The sequence below is a fragment of the Sus scrofa genome, chromosome 3 (genome assembly GCF_054392235.1).
Source record: "Sus scrofa isolate SSC_HxYL_T2T_F1_AM1 chromosome 3, Sscrofa_HxYL_maternal_Yorkshire_Landrace_v2.0, whole genome shotgun sequence".
NCBI lineage: Eukaryota > Metazoa > Chordata > Mammalia > Artiodactyla > Suidae > Sus > Sus scrofa.
In genome coordinates this window covers 53667335-53677694 of record NC_139385.1, presented here as the reverse complement: position 1 = coordinate 53677694, position 10360 = coordinate 53667335, and the positions used below count along the sequence as shown (strand labels likewise).

The following is a 10360-nucleotide window of genomic DNA, read 5'->3' as shown; positions in this document are numbered from 1 at the left end:
GGTGTCCCCCACAAAATCATATGTGAGAGCCCTGGCCCGCAGCACCTCAGAATGTGACTGTATTTGGATGTGGGACTTTTAAAGAGGTGATGAAGGTAAAACGAGTCCCTGCATGTCTTCAGATCACAGCATTGTACCTGATGCACAGTAGGTGCACAGGAAGGACCTGTGGAGGCTGGTGAGGCTGCTGCTGTGGGGACTGAGTGGGAAGGGCTGGGGTCATGTGGGAAGCCCTGGGTTGGGTGAGGATGAGCGCTGGCTGATGTTTGAGCAGGTGCCCTGGGGGCAGAAGTACCTGCTGCCTCTTCTCCTGGGTCTCTCCTTCCTCCTCCCCAACCCCGGCCCTGACACCTCCCCTTTGTCCACCCTACCAGAATCCTGGTAGGAAGTCTAGAGCTTTTCTCTGTGGACTTGCAGCATCCAACCCCCGTCCCACCCCCACACCAATGGTTTGGTCATTGTTCTCACAACCACGCCAGTATCGAACAAACAGATGTTTATAGTTAATCCCTAATTTTGCCATCAAAAAATATACAATCTTGGGTAGAAACCGAAGAGGAAAGAATTTTTTAATTTACAGTATCTCCCCACTGCCCCACTCCTGAAATTTGAAATTGCTGAACAGCCTCCAAATTCAATATTCAAAGTCAAACAAATCTATGTGTTCTCCAAAAGGAAGTATTGAATGTCTGACCGAGATGGAGGGGATGAGAAAGTCAGGAGAGGGAGAAGAGTCCTGCTCAGCCCGCAGTGCTTCCCAGAATGCCTCTTTTCTGGTGTTTGTTCGTTCTTTCTTCTTGTCATGTTTTAATGAAAGAAATACCTCTGTGAATTGGCTTTCTTCGGAAGAACCGGCTGCGGGTCTCAGATGGCAGTCAGATTACCCAGATCCTGGCTTTTCAGAGCCTGCCCTCTGCTGTTGGGGGCTGGGCCTGGGGCAGGCTGCAGGCTGTCCTGGGGGAGACACAGCTGGGAGGTGATTCATGGCAGGACTTTGATAGATCAGGTCTATGGGGGAGGGGTGACAGAGGGGACCCTCCATCTGAGCCTGTAGGAAAACAGGAGGTCACCTAGCAGAGCCAGGGCCAGCCGTGTGACAGGCCTTGGGTGTCAGAGGCAGGCTATGATTCCAGGAGGGTACAGGGGAACTGCGGGGCCTTGCTGCATTCACAAACAAGGGCTCAGAGGATGGCAAGTCTGGGAGGGAGCTGACACCCTAGATCCTGCCCTGAAGCCTTCCACACTCCTCAGCTGGAACTGGCTTTGTCCCACACCTATTCCTCAGCATCTCCTTGGAGTTTTGGGGGATGTTGCTCCATGAGTCTGCCCTCATGTTGTTGCTGTAGGTGGCAGCGTTCCCCTCAGAGTGAGGATGGGGCAGTCTCTATTTTTTTTTTAATTTTTTTAAGGGCTGCTCCTGCAGCATATGGAAGTTCCCAGGCTAAGGGTCGAATTGGAGCTGCAGCTGCTGGCCTACACCACAGCCACAGCAACACTGGATCTGAGCTCTGTCTGCAACCTACATCACAGCTCATGGCAATGCCAGACCCTTAACCCACTGAGCAAGGCCAGGGATCGAACCTGCATCCTCATGGATACCAGTCGGGTTTGTTACCATTGAGCCATGACAGAACTCCCAGCTTCCCCCTGTCATGGTGACATGAGCTGGTGGGGGTCCAGGTTGACTTCCCAGCCTGTTGGTCACCTTACAGAAATAGCTGTCTTTTTCTAATCCTCAAGTAAATGTGGTACTGCCTCTCCTGGAGTCTTGGGATCATTCATGAAATAGTCACCATGGTACGTGGGGCCCAGGTTATATCTCTCCTCGTCCTGCATCCCAGGCCTGGTTAGTCCTTCAGACCACAAATGTAGAGGAAGTGAGCTTCCCAAGGAAAACTCTCAGAGGATGAGAGTTCACTGGTGGCTCAGTGGATTAAATATTCAGTGTGGTTACTGCTGTGGCACAAGTTTGATCCCTGGCCCAGGAATTTCTGCATTTCCCCCCCCCCTACACACACAGGAAATAAAGAAAGCAAGAGGAGTTCCCATCATAGCTCAGCAGTTAACAAATCTGACTAGCATCCATGAGGATGCAGGTTTGATTCCTGGCCTCGATCAGTGGGTTAGGGATCCGGCATTGCCGTGAGCTGTGGTGCAGGTCACAGACGTGGCTCGGATCTTGTGTTGCTGTGGCTGTGGTATAGGCCAGCAGCTACAGCTCCAATTCGACTCTTGGCCTGGGAACCTCCTTATGCCATGGGTGCAGCCCTAAAAAGGCAAAAAAGGAAGCAAGAAAGCAAGGAAGGAAGGAAAGAAAGAAAATCAGAAGATGTGCTTAAAGAGGGGAGGGGAGGGAAGGGACCGCTAACATTTTTTTTTTTTTCTTTCCCACTGTACAGCAAGGGCGTCAGGTTATCCTTACATGTATACATTACAATTACAGTTTTTCCCCCACCCTTTCTTCTGTTGCAACATGAGTATCTAGACATAGTTCTCAATGCTATTCAGCAGGATCTCCTTGTAAATCTATTCTAAGTTGTGTCTGATAAGCCCAAGCTCCCGATCCCTCCCCCTCCCTCCCCCTCCCATCAGGCAACCACAAGTCTCTTCTCCAAGTCCATGATTTTCTTTTCTGAGGAGATGTTCATTTGTGCTGGATATTAGATTCCAGTTATAAGTGATATCATATGGTATTTGTCTTTGTCTTTCTGGCTCATTTCACTCAGTACGAGATTCTCTAGTTCCATCCATGTTGCTTCAAATGGCATTATGTCATTCTTTTTATGGCTGAGTAGTATTCCATTGTGTATATATACCACTTCTTCCGAATCCAATCATCTGTCAATGGACATTTGGGTTGTTTCCATGTCCTGGCTATTGTGAATAGTGCTGCGATGAACATGCAGGTGCATGTGTCTCTTTTAAGTAGAGTTTTGTCCGGATAGATGCCCAAGAGTGGGATTGCGGGGTCATGTGGAAGTTCTATGTATAGATTTCTAAGGTATCTCCAAACTGTTCTCCATAGTGGCTGTACTAGTTGACATTCCCACCAACAGTGCAGGAGGGTTCCCTTTTCTCCACAGCCCCTCCAGCACTTGTTATTTGTGGATTTATTAATGATGGCCATTCTGACTGGTGTGAGGTGGTATCTCATGGTAGTTTTGATTTGCATTTCTCTTATAATCAGCGATGTTGAGCATTTTTCATGTGTTTGTTGGCCATCTGTATATCTTCTTTGGAGAAATGACTATTCAGGTCTTTTGCCCATTTTTCCATTGATTGATTGGTTTTTTTGCTGTTGAGTTGTATAAGTTGCTTGTATATTCTAGAGATTAAGCCCTTGTCAGTTGCATCATTTGAAACTATTTTCTCCCATTCTTTAAGTTGTCTTTTTGTTTTCTTTTTGGTTTCCTTTGCTGTGCAAAAGCTTTTCAGTTTGATGAGGTCCCATGGGTTTATTTTTGCTCTAATTTCTATTGCTTTGGGAGACTGACCTGAGAAAATATTCATGATGATGTCAGAGAGTGTTTTGCCTATGTTTTCTTCTAGGAGTTTGATGGTGTCCTGTTGTATATTTAAGTCTTTCAGCCATTTTGAGTTTATTTTTGTGTATGGTGTGAGGGTGTGTTCTAGTTTCATTGCTTTGCATGCAGCTGGGGACCGCTAACATTTTCCGCTACAGCTGCCAGAACCTCACTGTTCACAATAGGGGCATCGGGTTTGAAACCTGAGTCCCACATGGGGCATCACTGCCAGGAGGGCACTGCAAGATCCACCCTTCTCTCTCCCTCCATGCCACCTCTGCTGAATGACAAGCCAGCCTTCCCTGTGGGGTTCAGCAGGTGGAGATGGAGAAGTGGCCAGAGGACCCCTTGAGGAATTCGTGCTGCTGATGAAAGGTCACCGGTCAGGGTTTTGGACGGGGAACCTTCCTGTCAGAAGGTGGTGAGCAGGGCTAGGTTGTAGCAGCCAAGCTCTGCTGACAAAATACTTTTTGGTGTCCCATGATCGCACCTGATTTATTTGAGTTTCATTCAGTAGGTACTGGCTGAACACCACTGTTGGAGGCAAGACATGCACTAGGGTGGGGGTGCAGTAGGGAAGTGGCAGCTCTGGCCCACGGAAGCCAGTAGTGCAGTCTCTTCCTGTACTCTAAAGATGTCAGGGGCTGGAGCAGATCAGGCTCTGCAGGGGGCTGCATGTGTAAAGCCTTTACTCCTTTCTTTCTGCAAACATAAATTCCTCCAACTAGTCTTTATTGAGCATTGTGACAAGTGCTAGGCAACCAGACGCTAGGTTTGCAATCAGGGGACATCCTCATGAGTGGAAGGTCCTAGATTTCCAAGGCAAGCTCTTCTGCCTAAGTCCCTTTTCTGTCCTGGGGCCTCACCTCACCCTTTCTAATTTCACCTCCTGGCTTCAGAGCACTCCTCCGTTGGCTTTCCCAGTGTGGGCATACAAGCTTCTCATCATGCACGGCCCAGTTTTAAAAAGGCCAGAACATTCAAACACAGCATTGCTGAACATTGGAACAACACTGGCCAGTAGAAATTTCTTTTCTTTTCTTTTTTTGTCTTTTCTAGGGCCACACCCATGGCATATGGAGGTTCCCAGCCTAGGGGTCTAATTGGAGCTGTAGCCACTGGCCTATGCCAGAGCCACAGCAACGAGATCCGCACCGCGTCTGCGACCTACACCGCAGCTCATGGCAACGCCAGATCCTTAACCCATTGAGCATGGCCAGGGACTGAACCTGCAACCTCATGGTTCCCAGTCGGATTCGTTAACCACTGAGCCATGACGGGAACTCCTAGAAATTTCTTCATTGATGAAATACACCTGGTGCCACAGAACCATCTTGCATGTTTCCAACCTTGACCCAGCACTGCTACGCACAGTGGCAGGAGGGCCAAATGCAGCAGCTGTCACCTCAAGCCCAAAGTCTGTACCTGCTTCATGTCAGGCAGCCCCCTGGGAGCTTATCAGCCTGCAGAATTTGTGGGTTGGGGGTTAGCATGATCCCTTTAAAATATAAATGCACATGTAAGTAATTTATATAAAGTATTAAGAACAACAACAGCTTGGGAATTCCCATTTTGACTCAGTGGAAAAGAACCTGACTAGTATCCACAAGGATGCATGTTCAATCCCAGGCCTCGTTCAGTGGGTTAAAAATCAGAATTGCTGTGGCTGTGGTGTATGCTGGCAGCTGCAGCTCTGATTTAGCCCCTAGCCTGGGAACCTCCATTTGCTGAAGGTACAGCCCTAAAAAATTAACCAATCAATCAATAAAAATTTTTAAAAAAGAACAATAAAAAGAACAACTGTAACTTTGTTGCTATTAAAATAAATAAATAAATGAAAACATAAAAAAGAATAACTGCTCATTCATTTTATTGTTTAGTGATATTCCATTGTATGATGAACCACAGTTTGTCCATTCACCTGTCGATGGATATTTACATTTGGGTTATTTCCAGGTTTTCCAGATTTGGTCATTTTGAATAAAGCTGTTGAAAATTTGGGGTACTTAAAAAAAAAAGAATAACTGTAACTTTGTTACTATTAAAATAAACAAATAAAAATGAAAAAAGAACAATAAAAAAAAGAACAAAAGAACAATAAAAAAAGAACAATTGCAACTTTGTTACTATTATTCTTGCGAGGCTGTAGCTTATGTGTCCATTTGGGAAGCCAAACAGGATCACCACAGAGGCAGTGGAAGGCTGTGACTGCTGCAGAGCAAGACTGAGCTGACTGACCAGTAGATGGTCTAAATGAAAGGTCGGCAAACTTCTCTAAGGGTCCTTTGAGGTTCTGCCAGTGGCGTGTAGTCATGGATGCACACCCCTCCCCCAATCCTCCCCTCCCCTGTCCCCTTCTTCCCTTTCCCACTCCCTCTAGGGGCTGGTGTGCTGGCTGAGGGACTGAACCTGGGTCCGTGTGATTCAAGCCCTTGGCTTGGTGTTCGTCTCTCATAGGCAGATGACCAAATGTCAGGTGCGGGCACTCCATTAGTGGGATTCCTGAGGCTCTGGTGATAGAGTCAGAGTTTGGGAGATTAGGTTGGCGATGTACCCGAGGCAGCATGGGAGGGTCTGTCTGTGCCCCGCGAGGGAGTGTGAGCAGACTTTTTATCCAGAAAGAGAGCGTCAGCGCAGAGTGGCTAAAGGTGGTGACGTGAGGTGAGGGGTTGATACCTGGGCCAGGAAAGATCTCCACTTGAGGAAGTGGGTGTGAGCTCCAGTGTCCCTACGATGAAGAGGAACTCTCCGTCCTGGCTCTGCTCCCTGAGGACTGCTGAGGGCTGGGTGGGAGTTGGAAGCCCCTATAGTTCTCTTGTGGGCACCTACCATGTGCGGTAGGTGGCTCAGGGGACAAGCACTGGAGGACACCTTGTAAGCAAGGGCACAGCTTCACCATCCACCTCCACCCAGCATGATGGCATCCACCCAGCCAGCTCAGGCCCAGTAGCCCAGGAGGGGACAGGTCATTCGTTGGATTCTAGGCTGCGTCCCTCGTGTACAAAAAGGGACTGGGGCAGTTCCTAACCCACGCCCCACGCCTCCCACGCCTCCCATCGTCTATCTCCCCAATAATCCTTACCCCATCATCAGTCCCCTGTCCCCTGGCGTATCTGGGCGGTGGCCAGGCCTCGCCACCATATGCACCGGATGGGCCTAATTACCATGAAACCTAATTCTTCCAGGCTGTGTGCTCCGGTCAGGGGGACTCCTGCATGTTTTCCTTGGCTGTCTTCTAACGACAGGATTGGGGGAAAGGAAGCCACATGGAGGCCCGTGGACTGGGAGGGCCCCAGCCTGTCGCTCCACTCAGCAAGCCTCCCTCCGCCCAGGGCTCTGGTTTCTGGGCCTGGACCATCCTTTGCTGTGGAGTCACCTGTGGCCTTGCAGGTTTGCCTCCACCCACCATGGGCCAGGAGCACGCTCCCTCCATCATCATGTTTTCAAGTGTCAGGTTGGTCCCAGGGTCTGGGGAAGGCAGACCTGCCCAGACCCCAGGGATAGTGGCATATGCCAGAGGACTAGGTGGCTCAGAGCAGCAGGGAGGTGGGAGCAGAGAGCTGGGGGGATTCGGCAGGTCTGGGAGGAGAAGAGGCAAAGCGTCAGGTGGGCCTGGGTCTCTATTGTGCATATGGCTCAGGGCCAGCAGGGGCGGGGCACACACAGAACTTCTGTACTTTCTTTCTTTTTTCTTTTTTTCATTTTTTATTGTAGTTGACTTATACTGTTCTGTCAGTTTCTGTTGTACAGGGAAGTGATCCAGTCACACATCCCTACACACTCTTTCTCATATTATCTTTCATCATATTCCATCACAAGTGATTGGACATAGTTCTCTGTGCTATACAGTGGGACCACATTGTCTATCCATTCTAAAAGTAACAGTTTATATCTATTAACCCTGAACTCCCAGCCCATCCCCCTCCCTCCTCCCTTCCCTTTGCAACCACAAGTCTGCTGTCCATGTCTGTGAGTCTTTTTCTTTTCTCTTTTCTTTTTCCCAATAAACTTAAAATTCTTTGGAGTAAAGCAGCCTTTTAGGTAATGATTTATGAGTTGCAAAATATTTCCCTCTGTATTCCTCCATTCAATCTGGGCTGCCACAATTTGACAGACAGAAAGCATGAGGATGCCTTCTTGCACCTGTAGTGGAAACCTGAGTAGCAGACAGTAACTGCTCCAGGCCTGTCAAATAGATGCATTTCTGTGAGTCTGTTTCTGTTCTGCAGATAGGTTCATCTGTGCCGTAATTTAGATTCCGCATGTAAATGAATCATATGGTATCTGTCCTTCTCTTTCTGACTTATTTAATTTAGTATGAGAATCTCTAGTTTCATCCATGTTGCTGCAAATGGCATGATTTTGTTCTTTTTATGGTTGAATAGTATTCCACTGAGTATATATACCACATCTTCTTAATCCATTCATCTGTCAATGGACATTTAGGTTGTTTCCATGTCTTAGCTATTGCGAATAGTGCTGCAATGAACATAGGGGTGCATGTATCTTTTTGAATGAAAGATTTGTCTGGATAGGTGCCCAGGAGTGGGATTGCTGGATCATATGGTGAAGTTTTCTAATCGAAAGATGGGAGAGAGGAAGTATGACCCTGTGGGAGGCTGGGGCCCTCTCTCTGAGTCATCGTCACCCAGGTCTGGGGGTGAGGGTTCCACATCTTGGAGGGTGAGGGGTCATGTTCCTCTGCTTTGGGGAACAATGCCCTGTGCAGGCTTCCTGAGGGAGTTGCGGTGATGCTGCAAGGTGTGAGGATGCCCCAGGTCAGCTTCCTGCAAGGCCACACCCACTCCAGGCAGTACCTCCCTCCTGTGTCATTACTCTCAAAGCAGCCCTGGGGACAGGTGTGCTTAGTCCCCTCCTCCCCGTAGATGAGAAACTGAGGCCCAGTGTGGCAACAACCCACCCAGGGACTCGCGACTTGAAAATGGCAGGAGCAGGATGGGCGAATCACTCCTTCCCAAGCAGCCTATCTAAGTGGGGAGGGGGGCTCTCCAAATTTCTTTCCTGATGGCCGGCCTAATGGGCAAAAGGAATTTGGAGCCAAGTGCTCTAGGTGAGGGTGTCTATCTGGGTTCAGAACTGATTTGGGCTTTCGAAAGTTCAGTGGATGTTGAGGTGGGGGAACAGCTAACTCAGCAGGGCAGGGGTTGGGGCTGAGGCTGTACATGGGGAGGTGGAATGGGGTCCACACAGAGGCTTCTGGAAGCTGGGAGAGGGGCACTGGCCAGAAGTGCAGGTCCTGGAGCCTGTGGTATAGCTTCCTTGATGCCACCTGTCACAGGGGAGGAGGATGGCCCAGATGTCATCATTGGCTTATAACTGTGGAACCCTCCCTGTTAAGGACCCAGGCTTCTGGGAATGGCTGTGTGAAGGTAGTCCCCAGAATACAGCCCTCTGGGATCTTCATCTCCTGGAGGGTGGAAGCTGTTGGCTCCTCAGGCATGCCAGGAGGCAGAGATTGGGAAGCAGGCAATGTGTTCAGGCTCTAGGGCTGTGCTGCCCTCAGTGGTCCTTTCCATGGAGATGGGCAGACACCCTTGGCTGGGCTCAGGGAGGATAGTCCAGAGGCTTCTGGTGCTTTGCAGCACAAGCCAGACCATCCCCCTGAATCACCCATCCACGCAAATTGTCCCCTGGCTCCCAGCACAGAGTAGTAGTGTTGGTGTGGCAGCTGCAAGCCAAACCTCCCCACTGCACACCTGCTCTGGCTTCTGCCTCTGTCCTTGGGAGTTTCTGTCGAGGTTTCTTCTGCCCGGGGGTCTGGGCAATTACAGTGCATGTGCACACACATGCCGCTCACACACACAAGCATACACTCTCTCACATGCATGTATACTCACACTAGCACAAAAGTCTCACACCCACAACACACTTGCACACACACATATACACACTCAAGCCCTCTCACACACACTCTCTCGTCACTCCCTCTTGCACACACAAGGGCATGCCCTTTGGAGCCCTACTGGGAGGAGGGCTGTCAGGTGGAGGAAGATGGAATTTGGTGCCATGTGCTCTGAGGTTAAAGTCTGCTCACATTACCCAGCAGGGGTCCCAGGCTCCCTGGGATTCAATCTCCTCATTTCTTGGGCAACATCAGCATCAGAGGGTGGAGTGTGTAGCTGACCAGCCTGGGAGTTCTGTCTGCAGGTATAGCTGGCTCCAGGGATTCTACCACATCTTTCTCTGCTGGCTTCCTTCTCACGGTGTTCCACTTGCGGAACCAGAGCTGGTGCAGGCACCCAGGGCAGCTCTAAGTCTTACAGAGGTCAGAGGGGCAGCATTCTTCCTACTGGCTCCAGCCGAGGCTCCCAGACAGCTCCAACTGGAAGACATGAGCCAGCTCAGCACCGAGATGGGTGGGAGTGCCTTTGTAACCCTGCTTGAGGATGGGGCTGCTTCTCCAGAACCAAATGGACTGAGGAGGGGGCAGGTCCCCAAGGGAAATTGGGAGACAGGACTCAGAAAACAACACATTAGAACACCATTCTGTGAGAAAAGTGTCCTCTGTGCCTGAGTACACTACAGAGTGGCCAGGGAAACCCATCCTGCAGGAGTGATAACTGAGGCTTAGTGGGGTAGAGTGCCTTGTCCAATGCCACTGAGATGGACAGTGAGAGCCATGGTGAGCCACGCAGGGCCCTGAGCCACCATGGGCCAGCGTGAAGGATGAGGAAGGAGGAGGTGGGAGCAGTGGGCTGGGGGTGCTGGATATGAAGAGCGAGGGAGCAAGGCCTGGGTAGGACGGGGCTTCTGGCACACAGGGAGTGTAAGCCAGCCCTCAGAGTCTCTGTGCTAAGGGAACACAATCTGGGCTG

General features: G+C 49.8%; 1 non-coding gene across 1 annotated transcript; it reads right to left on the bottom strand.

Moving 5' to 3' along the window:
- Positions 1-7595: 7595 nt before the first annotated feature.
- Positions 7596-7726, bottom strand: LOC146404626 (small nucleolar RNA SNORA31). The gene has a single exon (XR_014842640.1). It is a non-coding gene; the product is annotated as a small nucleolar RNA SNORA31 (small nucleolar RNA).
- Between the last annotated feature and the right edge of the window lie 2634 nt (positions 7727-10360).